Here is a 13,780-nt window from a genome sequence, read left to right as displayed (position 1 = left end):
TATTTTGAAGGTTTTTAATCTACCAAACAATGCACACGTTTAGAGGGAAAGCTCAGATACAACTGCCACATACAAAATGCTATGCTACTGACTTATATTATCACATGAAATCAGATGTGTAAAACCCTTAAAACAGTGGCTGTGACAAAGCCAACATTCTGGAAACGTTAGCTATTATGATTACATAATAACAGCCCAAACTAAGGGGACTAAAAGCTATTTCTGCCAATCTGTGCTGCCTTCTGGAAAACTAACGTATCCCTTCTACTTGACATTTTGAAATATGAAAAATAGTAAATGCTTGAAGGTGACCCCAAGGATACCCTGAAGTCTAGGAGCCTTGACCTCTGTGGGCCATTGAATCCCCCACTCGGGGGGTTGCTTTGCTCTCTCATGGGTCTATGATGCTCCTCGACCAAGAGTGTCAGTGCAGGTACCCTGGTAGGAAGACCTGTGCAACCTTCCAATCTTTCTTACCACTCAACAAAAACAAATGTTTTCTATAAACTAATTTTTACAGATGTATATCTGAAGTCTACTTAATGTCAAAATGTTTGCTAAGTTCACAGGCTTCTCAGAAAAAAAAAAAGTTAATTCTAATTTTGTGATCTAGGACAGAAATCACTAATCTAGTGATTGTCCCTGAAGCTATGGGGGTGAAAACTGACTAGGAAAGGACATGAGGGATTTTTTTTCTGGAGTGATGGGAACATTCTACTTCTGGAGAACGGTTTGGGGCATCTGCGTTGGTCAAAATCCATTCAATGGTACACTAAAGATTTGTGCATTTCACTGTAAATCAGTTTTACTTAAAGGACTATAAACAAATATTGAACTTTAGTTAATGATGATATGCACATGGATGTGTTTAGAGGTGAAGTGACTGATATCTGGAAATTTTGTGATCCATTAAAAATTTAGAGGGACTGTGTGACGAAAGCAAACAGTAAAATGTTAACTGCAGTGAGCATCTGGATAGTCACTGTACAACTGTCTCAACTTTGATGTTAGGAAATTTCCACAGTAAAATGTTGAAAGGGAGAGAATTAAGGTAGGGTCAGTCATTTTTAAAAAAATTTTTAGGGGCGCCTGGGTGGCTCAGTGGATTAGGCCGCTGCCTTCTGCTCAGGTCGTGATCTCAGGGTCCTGGAATCGAGTCCCACACGGGACTCTCTGCTCAGCAGGGAGCCTGCTTCCCTCTCTCTCTCTCTGCCTGCCTCTCCATCTACTTGTGATTTCTGTCAAATAAATAAATAAAATCTTTAAAAAAAAAATTTTAAATATAATGTTACTCCAATATATTTCAGTCTCAAGATTCTACTTTTTTTTTTTAAGATTTGTTTATTTATTTATTTAAGAGAGAGTGCACAGATGGAGAGTGAGAAGCAGCAGCGGACTCCCCACTGAGCAGAGAGCCCAGTGCAGGGCTCAATCCCAGGACCCTGAGATTACAGCTTGAACTGAAAGCAAATGCTTAACCGACTGAGCTGCCCAGGTGTCCCCTCAAGAGCCTACTTTGTAAAGGGCATTTATTATAGCTCTAACCAAAGAAGTCTGCAGATCAGAAGCCTAAGTCCTTTTCTTTACTCCCATGGCTGGATGGGAACTCCTTGCAGACACATCCTTTTTCCTTCAGTCTGTACTGCTGCAGGGCAGGAGTGCCTCACAGCACATGGTTTCATGAATGCCGTAAATGGTGGGTGGTGGGCACTTCATTCATGTGTGGTCAGAGCAGGGTTTTGGAGCCAGATGGGTTCAGATTTGGCTGCTGCCACCAGCACTGAGTTCCTATGTCCCCATCTTTAAAAAAAAAAAGAAAAAGAAAAAAGGGAGTCATCTCCATTGGCTGCTACAGAGGCTTCAATGAGCTGATGTAGGTAGAGCACAGTATCTAGCTCTTGAGTATAGCTTTAAAAAAACAGCCCATACCCAAGGTTGAGCCACCCCTGGATGATTAAGCCATCAAGGAACTACTGGGGACAAAAACTCCAAAGGGTTTGGTGGTGGTGGTTGGGGGTACTGTTCATGCTTATGGAGACTGAGATATCTTGTCATTCCACAGCTCCTTTGGTGGCTTGCCTTATCCACATGCTCCCTGTCATTTACGACACACCTCCTAGGGACTGACAGCTCTGAGCGTGGGCCCAGACCATGAACATCTCCCTTGCTGAGGAGCTCAGGTCCCCGGGTCATGATCTGCATCTTATCAGAAGCCCCAGCATATTCATCTTTGAAAAGTTCTAGTGTACATTAGATGAGAGTTAGGATGGCTCCTAGTTGCCCACTAATGATAACTCTCATTTGTCTTTAGCAGATCTACCCTGCCCTGGTCCTTTACTCTCTTCCTTTCACTTCTTATGGCCCTATATCTTTTCATTCTTCAGAACCTGCTCTTCGGGGCGCCTGGGTAGCTCAGTGGGTTAAAGCCTCTGCCTTTGGCTCAGGTCATGATCCCAGGGTCCTGGGATCGAGCCCTGCATCGGGCTCTCTCTGCTCAGCAGGGAGCCTGCTTCTTCCCTCTCTCTCTGCCTGCCTCTCTGCCTACTTGTGATCTCTGTCAAATAAATAAATAAAATCTTAAAAAAAAAAAAAAACAACCTACTCTTCACTGCTGCTGCATTATTGTCATTCAAAAAAAAAATCTGATCATGACACTCAGTCTTGTTTAACTATGAATATGATTAAAAAATTAACTTATTAAAGGACAATTGGCTTTTCTGAAAATATTAAATACATGAGTACATGAGTGCATTATTTAAATAAAAATTACTACATTGATAAAGTTCTTTTCTCCACAATTAGGTTTTTATATTGTTATGATTTTTATAGGCTCACCAAAGTTCAGGACAGAGTCTGGACACCTCAGCCAGGCAGGTGAGGAAGCGTATGGAAGCCTCCCTCATCAGCGTTGCCTCCTGCCACTCCCACCCTCACCCGACCCCCCGCCCACTTCCTGAGCCCTCACAGCTCTCTGCACCTCTGGAAAGCCCTGGTGACTGGGATCAGGGCTGTGCACATCCGTCTCTGACTGCTACCTGGAAATACTACTTTTTAAAATAGTATTCTAGGGGCCCCTGCGTGTCTCAGTCATTAAGCATCTGCATTCAGCTCAGGTCCTGATCCCAGTGTTCAGGGATCGAGCCCCATATCAGGCTCCCGGCTCAGTAGGAAGCCTGCTTCTCCCTCTCTTCCCCTGTTTGTGTTCCCTCTCTCGCTGTCTCTCTCTGTCAAATAAATAAATAAAATCTTTTTGAAAAATTTGTATTTTAGGGGTGCCTGCAAGGCTCAGTCAGTTAAGCATCTGCCGGTGGCTCAGGTCGTGATCCTGGGGTCCTGGGATTGAGCTCCCTGCTCAACAGGGAGTCTGCTTCTCCCTCTCCCACTGCTCATGCTCACATGCTCTCTCTCTCTCAAATAAATAAATAAAATCTTAAAAAAATAATAAAATACCATTCTATTCCAATGCCTAGTGATGACTGGACAATAGGGAAGGGGTGCAGGCATTAGAAAATCATCACTTTGGGGGCGCCTGGGTAGCTCAGTGGGTTAAGCCGCTGCCTTCGGCTCAGGTCATGATCTCAGGGTCCTGGGATCGAGTCCCGCATCGGGCTCTCTGCTCAGCAAGGGCCTGCTTCCTTCCCTTCTCCTCTCTCTGCCTGCCTCTCTGCCTGCTGTGATCTCTCTCTGTCAAATAAATAAATAAAATCTTTAAAAAAAAAAAAAAAGAAAAGAAAATCATCACTTTGTAAACATCATAGTAAAGACTGGTTTGTTTAGGCAAGAATCATTAATAGATAGATGGTCTTAAAGAGTGTCCCCAAGAGATGGTCTGAGGTAACTGTACAAGGCAGAATCAGGCACAACCTAATGTGATACCCTGTGAAAGACACAACCCACACATGTCAGTGCTCAGCCTGAATCTAATATGTAGGAACTCCCCCAGCAAGAAACGTTCATCTACCAAAAAGAAGGTCCCTCTTCTTCAAGACATGATTGTCATAAAAGATAAAAATCAAAAACAAATCTGAAAAATATTCCAGATTTAAGGAAAGGAAGGACACAACAACTAAAGGTAAAAGCATAGACTAGCTTCTCTACTAGAGTGGGGGAAAGGCACAAAACACATTATCAGGCTGTCAAACTGGAATATGGACCATAGTTATGAAGAAATGTCACATCAGCATTAAAAGTACTGAACCTGATAACTATGGTGGTCATGGAAGAGAAAGTCCTTACTCTTAGGAAATGCATGCTGATATACCTACCCACAAATGATTCAGGGGAGATGTGGGTGTGTATGCTTTTCTGTGTGTGTATGTGTGTGTGGCCTTTTTTTTTTTTTTTTTTTTAAAGATTTATTTCAGTGAGAGAGAGCAGCAGAGGAGTAGAGGAAGAGAGAGAGAGAGAAACTCAAGCCAACCCAAACTTAGCTCCACACAGGCTGGCTTAAACTATGACCCTAAGATCAGATCTGAACCAAAACCAAGAGTCAGATGCTTAGCCAACTTTGCCACCCAGGGACCCCGTCTTTGTGTTTCCTTTTGGTATTTTTTTTTCCTAAGTTGGGTTGAAGGCTTTGTTTTTTTTTACCTTTTGCATCTTTTTCTTTCCATAATATAATCATTTAAATCAGCGAATTTGTTGTGATCAAAATTCTGGTTTTCATATGAAGCAGTATTGTTTTGTTTCTAATGCAAAACGAAATGACTGGGGCTTAAGAAAAAGGCTTAGTTTGTTATATGCACCACTGAAAACTTTCCTAAGTTGTTCATTAGGGAGGAAATTTCACATGTCTTACAATGCTCAAAAGTAGTGTTTCATTGTGGCTGTGTTGATCAAGGACTGAGAGCTAGCACTCTGGATAGGTTGGAAAGAATCCATAAAACTGCTACTTGATGGATTAAAAGAGGGTCCATTTTTCAGAGGCCAGGAAGAATCCTTGAGTTAGGTCCAGAAAGTTTTTGGCCTAATGGGGTCATGCAAGGTTCACTAGGGAAGTGCTGCTGAAAAAATAAAATATTTTCTTTTTATTGTCCCACCTTTTGGTCCTTTGTCTTCCTAAAACGATGGGATGACCAGACAAATACGTAACAGCCAAATGACACGCAAATACGTAACAGCCAAATGACCAGATTTTCAGTTCTACACCTCTATACTGTTTTCAGTGTCATGCTCACAGAATTTCTTTTTGTCAGAGCTGCATTAATTTCCTTCTGATAGAAAATCACCTGTGGTTTGAACCAATGGGTTGGTATCTCTGCCAAGTATTTAATACTTTGTTCACAATACACTTCACAGAAGCAACCACTGGGAACAAGTAAGGCAACAACCTATCTAAGATATGTAAAGGGTCCCTCGACCAACTTCCTGCTTGGCCAAACCAAGTCATATAAAAGAAAATTTGATGGTAGAGTTTGTCCTGCCTGGGATAACCAATTGGCTTGTTCTTGAACTCTATTATTCAGACACATGTATCTGAATACAAGTAAAAATTACAGTCACCACACAAATGCCAACTTGTTTGGTACATAATATCCCAAAGTGATTCCCTTGTCCAGCACCTTTGCAGCAAATGACAGGCTTTTCTGTTGTTTGTATAGTAGAAACAGATTCCATGGGCCAAGACTGTCATCATAAGAGACAGTTTTCCACATGTATCCTTCTAGGTTCAAGTGCCCAAAACCGAGGGGAAAAGCTGGACATAAGGCAACAGAAATCAGCTGCCTCCTGGAAAGATTACACTTCCTCCTGGGAAGTCTGCACTTCAACAGGCACACTGATGAGAGAAGATTAAGTCATTTGAAATCTGGGTAAGAAGTGTAGACATATTAAACTGAATCATGACATAAAACCATTCCCCAGGGGCAGACTCCTTCCTCTCTCCAAAGCTGATATTATCCAGTGATCATAACTTGGCATGAATACATCAAGCCTAGTGGGGGGGGGGGGGAATGAGGAAATTTGATACATTCTGTAACTATTTCCCAGATGTCAGGAATACAATATAACAAAATATGTATAAGGTTATAATTTAAAGGTATAATAAATTAAACTAGAACAAGGACTTTAACTAGTTGAATGTAGTAAGTATTATTAATCTCCTGTAATCCAACATCAGCACAATTATTTATTACAAGGTTTTAAAAAAAGCTAAATACCACATAGCTGAAATATCTGTGTTGTGTTACCAGGGATAATAGTAACACTGGTAACATACCTTTAAATTTTCAATCCATTAAACTTATTCTACGTCAAAACTGGTTCCTGAACATCATTAACCTGTGAGGTAATTTTTGTGTGTGTGAGTTAAAGAGAAACATGATAACTTTGTTTGTGGCTAAACTTTATCACAATTGCCACTGAAGATTTTTTTTTAGGATACCCTAGTAAAATGTATCTGACAAGTATTCCAGAGAAAGAATGAGAAATCCAACACTTATTAAAATTCCTTATACACCCATGGCCTTATTAATTCTTTATGGAGGTGTAATTGGTATACAGAAAACTGGTTATGATTAATGTAGACAATTTGGTGAGTTTGGACATGTGTACACACTCATGTTACTATCACCACAATCCAGGTAATAAATAAATCCTTCATCTGTTTCCTTGAGCTCCTTTGTGTATGGGGGGGGGGGTGGCAAGAACACTTAACATTAGATTTACTCTCAACAAATTTTTAAGTACATAACATCTTGCTGTTATCTATAGGCGCTATGTAATTTGGCAGATCTCTATAAATGACTTTTGTATAACTTTATGCCTACTGTACAACTCCCCATGTCCCCTTGCCCAAGTCCTCCAATAACCATCATTCTATTGTCTATTTCTGCACTTTTGACTATTTTAAATGCCTTAAACAAGGGAAATCAGGTAGAATTTCTCCTTTGGTGATCGACTTATTTCACATAGCAGAATGTCTTCTGGGTCCATCTGTGTTGCCACAAATGGTAGCGTTTCCTTCTTAAGGCTGAGTGGCCTTATTGATTCTAACAAATTATTGCTTATATAAAGGATTACTCCTAGAATTAGAATGTCAGAAAAATAAATATAAATTTTGTGACTGAAAGTAGTTAACAGATGAACTTGGCTCTACTAGCTATGAGGGAGTAGCTGGTACCAAACCATCATTTCCATGTAACCTTAACAATGGAGAAAGTATGAGGTAACTGCTTTTAGGCATTGGACCACAGGCAGCACAAGACTTTGATTCCTGAGACAGGGGAAACTTATAAGGGGAGTCTCACATTTCCCGGGCTGCCAGGCTTGGGGACAATTTCTTATAGGGTGGTGGGCTAGAACATACTGGTCACCCACTAATGGGAGGCAAAAAAGACTTAAGGGATGAGAGTAAAGCAGATGAAATGAGTAGGGCAGATCTCCAAGGAGGCAGCTGTACAGAAGGCACAGAGCCTGTCCTCGGCTGAGGGTGGGCCTTGCCTGTACGGTGCAGACTATACAAGGATTAACTATACGAGCTGCTTTACAGTTAAGAGGACAGAGATACTGGAAACTGGATAGGGTCACAGCTGCAGAAGTTCTGATTCCACCAGAGACCTCATCAACAGGCCATGCCTCTAGGAGTAAAAACCACATTTTTTAAATTTTAAGGATAACATTTTATTTCAGTGACTTTCTCTCTCCCAAGTTTTCACCTAATATCTTATGATCTATAACTGTAATAACCCCAGATTTCAAAATTCTGGTTAGATAAAACATCTCTTTTTATACATTATTCTTGAATAATAATTTAGCTGGTATATGATTCAGAGTTATTATTCTTTAGTCTTCGGAAAAGATGACTCCATGGATTTGGTCTTCATTGTTGCTGCTGAAATATCTGCTCTCAGTCTAATTGCCAGTTCTTCTTTTTTTTTTTTTAAAAAGTAGGCTCCACATCTAGTGTGCAGTCCAATGCAGGGCTTGGACTCATTACCTTGAGATGAAGACCTGAGCTGAGATCAAGAATCGGATGCTTAACTGACTGGGCCACCTAGGTGCCCCAAACTATCACTTCTTAATAGCCAAGCATTCTTTTCTTTCTTGTTATTGCTAAGATATATTTTTTTGGTCGTTGAATACTGGTATGTTTAGGCATAGCTTTCCCTTCTTCTTATTTCCTAGTTTTTATTTATTGATTTCCTTTTACACTGCTAGGGATTAAAAATTAATTTTGGAAAAAAATTATCCTTTATCTCCTTGTTTACTATTTCTCTTTCATTACCTATATTGTCTCCTTCTTATTTTATCTTCCATATCTCTTCACTTCTTAACACTTTTTCCCTTTGTCTTTCTGTGCTACATTCTGTGTAAATATGTGGCCTTTATCTTCCACTTGACTAATTCTCTCAACTATTTAATGTAATGTTTAACCCACTACTAAGAAAAACCACATCTTATAGTAAGGTCTTCTTTAAACATGTTCTAATGGAATCTAAAATAAAGATGTAACGTGAAATAACTTGGAATTGGAGTCCTGCCAAGTCAGAGAGGCTTGATAAATACTTTGAACACCCAAATATCTACCCTAACAAAGCACAAGATAAAACCTATAAAAGTTCAAAAGGACCAGTTCATAACTAAACTGCCTACAGGAACAAAAAACACACTCAGAGGAGAGGGACAGAAGAGAAGTTAGTTTTGCTACCAAGAAATATCCAGTATAAGATTGAAAAATTACTGGACATGCACAGAAACAAAGTCAAGGAAAAAGAAAAAGCAGTCAACAGGAATAGATCCTGGGACGGCCTTGTGGTTTTCCAACAGTGGTTATAAATATAATAAAGGAACATATGCACATGAGTCAACAGAAGGGGGAAATCTCAGTTGAAGGGTAAAAGTTATGAAAAAAGAACCAAATGGGAATTCTAGAAGTGAAAAAGCATAATAGATAAAATTCATCAAATGGGCTTAAAAGATTGAAGATGACAGAAGGTAGTCTTAGTGAATTTGAAAACAGATAGTAGAGATTAACCAACCTGACAAACAGAAAAAAATACTGAAGAAAATTGGACAGAGCTTCAGTGAACTGTGGGATAATCAAATGGTCTAATATATGTATAACTGGAGACCCAAAGGGAGAAGAAATTGAGAAAGTGGTTGAAAATTATTTAAAGATATGATAGCCAAAGTTGCCAAATTTAATGAAGAATATTGGCTTATAGAATAGAGAATCTTAATAAGCCTCACACTGGATAAATACGAAAGAACAACATCAACACAGTAACAAACTATCAATATCATATGCTGAAAACTGAAGAGAAAGCAAAACCTCCAAAGCAGTGAGAGAACAAAGAAACGTTATATACAGGGGACAAGAGTCCATATTAAAGCTGACTTCTCAATGACATGATGGAGACCAAAATAAAATGGAAGCACAACTTTTTTTAAAGTGCTAAAGGAAAATGTGTGAACTCAACTCAGTATCCAGCAAAAATAATCTTCACAAATGAAGGCAAAAGAAAGACAATTCCAAATAAACCAATATAGAATTTGTTGTCTGCAATCCACACTATACATGCTAAAGAATGTTCTTATAGTTACAGAAAATTAAGAACAGAGAGAAACTCAGATCTTCAGAAAAGAATAAAGAGCACTAGAAATGGCAAATACATGACTTATCTTTTCCTCTCATAATTTCCCAGTGATACAATTGACTCTGTAGATGTAATGCTGTAAGATGGGGGTTCATGATGTATATAAAAGTGAAAGCTATGGGGCACCTGGGTGACTCAGTTGGTTGGGCATCTGCCTTCAGCTTGGGTCATGGTCCCAGGGTCCTGGGATCGAGCCCCATGTCAGGCTCCCTGCTTAGCAGGGAGTGCTTCTCACTCTGCTACTCCCTCTGCTGTGCTCGCCTGTGCTCTGAATAAATAAAAAAAAAAAAAATCCTAGGGGCACCTGGGTGGCTCAGTGGGTTGGGCCTCTGCCTTCAGCTCAGGTCATGATCTCGGGGTCCTGGGATTGAGTCCCACATCGGGCTCTCTGCTCACAGGGAGTCTGCTTCCCCCTCTTTCTCTGCCTGTGAAATCTCTCTATCTCTCTCTCTCCCTCTCTCTCTCTGTCAAATAAATAAATAAAATCTTTAAAACAAAATCCTAAAAAAAAAAAAGTTAAAGCTATGACACATACCAAGAAAATAAGGCTTCCTGTCTCCTCACAGGGCACATTAGTGAAGTTCCTTTTTTTGTTGTTTTGTTTTTTGTTTCATGCACTGAAAACCATGATCTTGATCAACCTTAACAGGGCAAGTCACTTGCCTATGATCACATGATCAAATATGATCACATATGGTCCCACATATTTGGACCAAATACCCCAGCCAAACCGGTTGACTCAAAATGCCAAAGTGCAGGTGGGGCAAAGAAAAGGTATTTATTGGATCCCTCTGACATTCAACACACAATTTCTTGGGCAGTCTTGGGCACACAGTCTGGTGCTCATTTAAGATTAGGCCAACTGAAAGAAGCACATAAATAGAGAAAGACTGTATAAGCTTGAAAAAGCAAGCCTAGTGGGACATAGTGTGTTTTCCCGGCAGAGATAGAAGACAAAGATGAAAGTCTGGAAGAAAGACAAAGCCAGGTAATCTAAACAGTAACCCAGAAAGCCACAGAAACAGCTTCTTCCCTAGCACCTCAATGACGTCTCCTAATTCCTGTTCTACTGACATCGTGAACTGCACTCAGTACCCACTGACCTAGACAGGGGCCCAGCAGATGTTGTGGCCCTTCCTGAACAGCTCCAGTGAATGATGAGCTCTGGTTTGCAAAAATGGGATTCCTGCGCATATGGGGGGGGGGGAATGACATTACTGTAAAATACAAGTTTAAGGCGTCATTTCAAAACTCAGAGCTAAACTGGGTGAGTGAACTCTCAGCAGTGGAAAAGTAATGAGTAAGGGAAAGAAACCTCAGATCAGCAAAGCAGCTCATTATGTCTACTGCATGCTGGGTGGATGAAAAAAATCTTCCCTGCCTAAAGCAATAGAGTATCTAGGAATAGAATCCAGCCTAGGGAAGAACATCTGAAGTATAGGAAACACCCACCCTCCAGCTCCACCATCTACCTATTCTCAACTCTACAAAAAAGCAGATTTTCCTTGGAGGGATATTTGAAGAGCACATCTTTGTAGTGAGGTCCAGTCCTAAGGCAAAGGTCAGCTATGCCTGGCAGCTGCATGAGAAGTTTAAACTAGGTCAGATTTGAAGTTTGAGGGAAGCCATCAGTACCCAGTGAGACCAGGCTGCCATAGTTCCCCAGCATCACCTGTCTGTATAAGACTTGTGCAGGACTCCAAGTCCTCCACACCTCCTAGATGAAAGCCACAGCCACACCCCTGAACACTATAAAGGCCTGCTATACCAAAGAGTCCTCCTTACTCTGTTGCCAGACTTGCCTACTATTCAAATGGAAAAAGCAAGAAAGCTTCCCTGAGAAAGGTAGGGAAAATGTCTTTCCTGCTCTTCACTATAACCCTGGTGTGGGGATCCCAAGATCATTAACCCTGGTCTCTATCCAACCAGCATCTTTTGTCTACTGTCTAGGTCCTGCTCTGGCTCCTATGGGGTTTCCAAGCAAAGCAAAAATAGATTTCCTAAACCTGAAGTACTTTAAACTTAGGGAAACTACACATGAAAATAAAACATAAATATAGTCAGATCTAAGTTTTAGGAATTTGGAGATTACTTGATCTAATGGCACTAGATTGGAGGATCTGAGGCCCTCGATTAAATTCTTGCTGCCTTAGTGTGGTCTGAGGACAGAGTCAACATCATCAGATTGTTAAAACTGCTGATGATTGAGCTCCAACCCAGTCATGCTGGTTTATAATTTGCATGTTTACAAGACCTCAGGTGATACAGATGGACATCACACCTGAGAAGCACTGGCTTAAAGGATCTACCCAGGTAAGTGGTTCAGTAACAGCAACAACTCACCATGAATGAAACTTTTTCTCCAAAACAGAATTTGTCCTCTACATTACAGGTGACACTTTCCCTTCTCTGAGTGAAAGCAGCTTTATTACAAACACTGGATGCCAGGGCCCCACTCTAAACTTATTTCTTGGGGTGGTGTGTTATATTTTTCAAAACCCCCAGGTACAGCCAGGGTCACAGGAATCTCAAGAAATCACCCTAGACAGATTAGGGAAGGGTTCAGGAAAGAGAGTTGGAAATTTGGTCTTGAAGAATGTGCAAGATTTAGAAGTCAAGGAGGAGAAGGCAAGGTATTCCAGATGAGGTAGGGAGTGGGACAGAGTGGATGGGAAGTACTGTTAGGAAAGAAGAGATAGAGAAGAGAGGCCAGGAGTCTTTTTAGAAAGCTTGAAATGCTTGGGATGCCTGGGTGACTCAGTTAGTTAAGCATCTGCCTTCAGCTCAGGTCAGGATTCCAGAGTCCTAGGATCAAGTCTCACACTGGGCTCCTTGCTCAGCAGGGAACCGGCTTCTCCCTCTGCCTGCTGTTCCCCCAGCTTGTACTCTCTGACAAAAATAAATTAATTAAATAAAATCTTAAAAAGGGGGGGGGCAGGCAATCCAGACTTTTAGATGGAAACTCCTAGTTATTAAATGCTGAACTCTTCCAAATATGAGTCCTAAGGCTGGCCAAACAAAACATCTGCATGCCACATGTGAACAGTCACAGGGCATCCTTGCCTATATGCAAGAAAAAATCAGCCAGACAGAAGACCATTTGGTGTTTTTTGTTTGTTTGTTTGTTTGTTAAACCTCCCTCATGGAGGCCAAGGCAGCTTACCCAGTGACTAAGCCTCTGAGACTCTAACCTCACTTCCTGCTCTCTCCCCACTGGGCTGTCCCCCGACTCTTCCTCTCATGTACTCCCTCGGGGAAGCTCAGGCAGTCTCTTCTCCTGAAGTCTTCCTTGTTTCCTCATCTCTAAGGCTCCCAGGATCCCAGCCATCGCTGCCCTTGGCATACAGCAAGCATCGCTGGACACTTACACAGGGACGTCCCTGCACTGTTACTTTGAACCTCCATGGGTGTTAACAGCTAATTTCTTGGTGCCTAAGTCACGGGTGGAGCAGAGAGGAACTGTCAACAGAGGGCTAGGCGCTTCTCCAGAGCCAGGGATGAACTGAATTTACTCTGAACAAGGCAGCGGGGCAAAAGAAGGGAATAGATTCATTTCCCAAAAGCTAAGAAGTCATTTTAGTCTTTTTTTCCTCCCTAGTTCAGGCCACGTGGACGTTTTCTTGGGTCTTCCTAGAGAACTGAATTTCTGAAAGCCTGTCTGAGGAAGGTGAAGACAAGGGAGAGGGTGCCCGGCTGTAAACACCCTCCCACGACTGTAGTGGGGCTTATTCTCCAGCTTCTAGATTGGGGTGTTCCTGATGGGCGCCAACGCAACCCTGTTCGCAACCACAGCCCGGAACAAAGATCCAAAGAGCCAAGCCAAAGGCGGGCTCTATTCCAAGCGACGGCCAAAGAGTGAGGTTCCTGTTCCCCAGCAGACAAGTGAGAGTTTGCCCTAAACTCTGGGGACTCCAACAGAGGAAAAAGATCTCAGGGACGCCGCAGTGAGTATTTCGGGTTGAGGGCGTGTGTTCGGAACCCGGGTCTACCTCGCACGAGATGGGAGACCTCAGGAAGACTGCTCTGCGTCTTTCAGCTTCGCTCTCTCCATGGACCTCAACACAGTTAAAAGGACACGCGAGCGAGACGAGGCCACACCTGCCTGTCGTTCACGGAACACGGGACAGGGTGTGCCACACCGCCGCTGGAGAGCAGCTACCTCACCTCCCTAGTGCCGCCGACCC

This window comes from Mustela nigripes, chromosome 7 (genome assembly GCF_022355385.1).
Source record: "Mustela nigripes isolate SB6536 chromosome 7, MUSNIG.SB6536, whole genome shotgun sequence".
Classification (NCBI taxonomy): domain Eukaryota; kingdom Metazoa; phylum Chordata; class Mammalia; order Carnivora; family Mustelidae; genus Mustela; species Mustela nigripes.
Note: the sequence above shows the minus strand (reverse complement) of the source record.